General features: G+C 48.7%; 1 protein-coding gene across 18 annotated transcripts in view; it reads left to right on the top strand.

The window, feature by feature from the left end:
* Positions 1 to 5000, top strand: part of by (focal adhesion protein tensin) — a 690412-nt gene that overhangs the window by 357859 nt on the left and 327553 nt on the right. The gene's annotated exons all lie outside the window — the stretch shown is intronic.

The following is a 5000-nucleotide window of genomic DNA, read 5'->3' as shown; positions in this document are numbered from 1 at the left end:
GATCCTCCGCGGTAATTAATCTGCAAGCCGTGTTTACGTCCTCTGTAGCTTGTTCTTGCTCCTCCGGCGGGCATCCCTGCGGTGAAGCTGTTCCACCTGCGCCCGCACTAGCTTCTTTGCGGCTTCCAGTGACACTTTTCTCAACGTTAACTAATTGAAGCTTCAAACAGAACACCAAAGTGTGAGTTTAGAGCCATTATGCACTTGGAGTTACGAGGGTCTCGGCGAGCCTACTCTTCGCAGAGCAAGAAACTCGAGTCACTCATGTTCTTCACCCAGATGAAGGGCCACATATTGCGGATGTTCGACGCTGGACGGCAGACATTCCAGCCAAGGTTGTGAGACGGCGGCGGCCATGCCGGGGTTGCCGCCTCGTATAATTACTCTCCGCTTCGAGCCGCTCGCTTCAGAAGCCCGAGATTTTTTATCGGCGGCCGTTGAGTTGTTCCATGACGGGGCTTTTTGCGATGAGAGGGTCGCCGTGCTTATTTCACCCAATTTTGGCGCATCTGCCCTCGCCCGTCATTCGCTTAGTCTCCCCTACGTGGTGATTACATAGAAAATGGAGTGCTATCAGAATACAGAGTGGTCAGATTTGGAGTTGCCATTTCATGGTACCGCCCCGGACCATTGCGGAAAAATCCTTCCGAAAAGGAGATGAGAAAATGATCTTGTCGAAATAAACCGGTTCAATCCGTCGACGTGCGTTAACCTCCCGAAATAACTCCAATAACCCCAAACGCGCACTGGGGTTGCCGTTTGCGCGAGCCAATCCATACCCCTCGATCGGCCGGGAAATAAATGATGGTGTTTCCCCGCTTGCTCCTTGCCGCTCGTTAGAGCAGACTGCGTGAGTAATACCCTCCGTGATGGCGCGTACATCTTGAGTAAATCTCCGCGGGTGTGCACGGGCGCCCACATCCGGGAGTGGGCCAGGGGGAGGCGGGCGTCGACGAACAGGTGCGTTGCGAACGGCAGGGTCGAACCAGCTTGGCATGACCCGTGGCGTAGAGGTGGGTGCCCGATGCAGGGTGCAGGCCGCGGGGCCGCCCCGCCGCCGCCGCCGCCCCGCCGCCCTCCGCTGCGCTGCTGTCATGCTGCACCGCCTCGCTGCGGCCGGGGAAGCCTCGCAGCGGGACCTCATGTTGGGGAGTTTCTTGTGACTGATCATAATGTTTTATTGTTATTATTATTATTATTATTATTATTATTATTATTATTATTATTATTATTATCATCATCATCATTATTGTTATGTTTATGATCATAGTTTTATTGTTATTATTATTATTAACATTTTTTTTTATTATTATTATTTTCATTATTGTTATGATTATGATGATTATCGTTACTGTTATGATGAGGATTATATATTTTTTGTTATTATTATTATTATTAGTATTACTATTATTGTTATTATTATTATCATTGTATCATTTTCATCATCATCATCATAATCATAATCATAATCATAATCATCATCATCATCATTATCATCATCATTATACTGCTACTACTGCTACTACTGCTACTTCTACTACTGCCACTACTACTACTACTGGTGGTGGTGGTGCTACTGCTGCTGCTCCTGGTGCTGCCACTATACTCCTACTACTTCTGCTCCTGTTTTAAGATTTTATCATCATTGAAATAGCGGGCGAGCTGCAGGCTATAGCTGATAAGGCAATCTGTATACGCTCTTGACGTCTATGAAACAAGGGACTCCGATCAATTCTTATGCTGACATGAAAAGTACCGTTATATGAGATTAGACTGTAATCTCCTCCCGGCAAATCCCCCCCCCTCTCGGCTCTTCTTCTACCTCTCTTTTCTTCGCGTCATTTCCTCCTCTTTTGCTCACGATCTCCTGCTCGCCTCCGCTTTATAAGAGGCCATCGCACACCAACTTCCTCCCGGCCCGTTTGCGTAATCTGGCGAGCATCTTTCGTTCCTCTCCCGCCCCTCTACACCTCACTCTTTTTTCTCTCTTGTTTATTCCCCTCCTACGTCGAACCCTTCCGTTTACCTCCTCTCCTCACTTCACCTCACCTTGTCTTCGTTCTTCTTCCCTTTTTCTCCTTTCTCTGTTTACCCGCATCTTATCTAGCCCTTCTCTTCTCCCCTCCCTTCCCCTTCCATCCCCTTCCCTCTCTTTATTCCTTTCCCTTCTCAACCCTTTCCCTCCCCCCTTCCCTCCACTCTCTCACCTCCCCCTCCCCGCCCCTCCTTCACTAACCCCCCCCCCTCATCCCCTTCCCTCGCTCTCCATCTAATTCCCTGCCCCCCCTCCCCCCTCCCGTTCCCTCGCCCCCCATCCAATATTCCCGAGCTCCGTCGCCGAAGGAGTGAGCCAACGAGGGCGAGACCCGTCGGCGTGCGGCGGACCCGAGACGTAAACTGTGTATCGCGTCGTCTTTCCTCGCGTAAACGACGAGCTTCCGACGGCGACCTGACTCAGCGCCGCGCGGACGAGGAGGGAGATCGGGGTAAACATCGCGGTGGTGAGGCGAGTGATGGTGATGGCGAAGGGGGCGAGTTATTACGGCGGGCCGGACGAGGGTGGTGGAGGTGATGATGATGATGATAACGTTGATGTTGATGATGATGATGTTGGTGATGATGTTGATTGTTGAGGAGGGGGTTGATGGTGATATTGATGTTGGTGATAATGGAAAGGATGATGATAAAGTTGATGATGGTGATGATATGATATTTGTGAAAGGAGAGTGGATGAGTTATGTGTGGTTGTGTGAAAAATTTTGTGTGCTTGATTGAGGTGGAGAATTCAGAAAAAATATTCTCCCACATATTAATGAAACACTAAAAAACGGTTGTACATAAAGGGACTGCGGTGCTAGTTAAAAAGGACCAAAATGTATCGCCTAAGAAGCATGTTAGTATATTATAAAAAAAACATCACATAAAAAGGATATGAAAATAGATATATTTCGAAGGGACACACGCGATATGCAATGTTGAGAGCTTAAGTGCCGGATACGCTTCTCACTCTTCATTTTCAAGACTATTGCGCTCTCTCTCTTTCTCTCTCTCTCTCTCTCTCTCTCTCTCTCTCTCTCTCTCTCTCTCTCTCTCTCTCTCTCTCTCTCTCTCCCCACACACGCACACGCACACATATATGCGCACCACGTACGCACTTCCCCAGCGAGCGATAGTGTATCAGTCATTCACACACGGTCCCCGGGGGATGAGGAACTGCGTCTGCTTGTAAGATGCCGCACGATAAGGTCGTTCGTCACGTACAACCATCGATCATTCTCGACCATTTGAGAAATAACCGGGTCGCATGACGCCACTTAAGGGGTCATTGTAAAGTGAGGGGAAGGAGAGGGGGGAGGGAAAAGGGAGGGGGAAGGGGAAGGGAAGGGGGAGGGGAGAGAGAGATGCGAAGAGGGCACGGGTTCATCGCAGAAGGGAAAGACCTAAGCCCCTGTATCATGATTATGCATGCGATTTCATGGGGCTCACATGAGGTCGGGGAGGTTGCATGCACGCTAGAGCACGACCAGTCAGCTGCAGGGGCGATGGCGGGCGCGAGGAGGCTGGGTCGGCCGCCCACTTGCTTTCTTTCACGGCTTTTTTTCGTTGCTGTTCCTCATCGTCATCGTCGTTGTGTTTAGTTTTTTCTCCTTGCCATTCTTATTTTTTCGTTTTTTTTTCTTCTCTTTCATTCCTCCTCCTCCTCCTCTTCTTCTTCTTCTTCTTCTTCCTCCTTCTCCTCCTCCTTCACTTTCCCTTTCTTCCCCTCCTCCTAAACCTTCCTTTCCTCCTCCTCCTCCTCCTCCTCCTCCTCCTCCTCCTCCTCCTCCTCCTCTACCATCTTTTTTCCCTCTTCCTTTCCCTCGTCGCTTCGAGTTCAACCGTAATAGTCTGGAGGATGATTCATAGGGGGCGAATGCTGATATCATTTGATCAGAAAACTGGTAATCAATCACCTCCTTGTTCTTCCTTGATATTCGCGTGTCCTCAATATTTCATGTCTGTTTCTCGGGTCTTTGGGGTGTTTTCCTCTCCTCTTTTTTCTCTCTCTCTCTTGGAAATGTGTTTATCTTCCAGTTCGTTTTTCTTTGTCACGGTGAGGGATGATCTTTCGTGTGGCATCGTCTGTGTGTGTTTTTTTCTTTTCTTTTCTTTTGCGTGTGATGTCTGCTCATTTTATTCTCTGCTTCTCTCTCTTTCTCTCTGTCTCTGTCTCTCTCTCTCTCTCTCTCTCTCTCTCTCTCTCTCTCTCTCTCTCTCTCTCTCTCTCTCTCTCTCTCTCTCTCTCTCTCTCTCTCTCTCTCTCCCCCTCTCTCTTCCTCTCTCCCCCTCTCTCTCTCTTCCTCTCTCTTTCTCTCTCTCTCTCTCTCTCTCTCTCTCTCTCTCTCTCTCTCTCTCTCTCTCTCTCTCTCTCTCTCACACACACACACACACACACACACACACACACACACACACACACACACACACACACACACACACACACACACACACACACACTGTTACTATTTTTTTCATTCTTCTTTTGTGTTTTATATTGAATATGTTTTTGCGTATAGTCACTCATCTGCGAAATTTGACTTTTTTTCGGTTCAACGCTGGATTATTTTCTTGATTTGTTTTGATTTGTGTTTATTTCATAGGCAATTACACAAACGCTACATGTAAAAAGTGAATTTTAGTTCAGTGGCGCCGTAAAAAGGAAAAAAAAACAGGTTTCACTGCTATGAGAGAAAAGAAATAATTAAATCAAGTTACTGCTGACTGGGAGAAAGCAGGAAGTTAGAGGAATTAACTTGATTGTGCGCGAGAGAGGGAACACCTTTGACTCCTGCGAGTGACAGTTCGCACAAGGGACCACAGACCTGCACGGCCCACCCACGCCCCACGCCCGTGTGCCCTCCCCCACCGTGCCGCTCCCCGCCCACGATGGCATTCTGAAGCACAGTTGGAGGAGGAGCAGGAGGAGGAGGAGGAGGAGGAGGAAGGCGAAGAGGCGAGGC

The sequence above is a fragment of the Penaeus vannamei genome, chromosome 1 (assembly GCF_042767895.1).
Source record: "Penaeus vannamei isolate JL-2024 chromosome 1, ASM4276789v1, whole genome shotgun sequence".
NCBI classification, from domain to species: Eukaryota; Metazoa; Arthropoda; class Malacostraca; order Decapoda; family Penaeidae; genus Penaeus; species Penaeus vannamei.
Note: the sequence above shows the minus strand (reverse complement) of the source record. Positions and strands in the feature narration are given on the sequence as shown.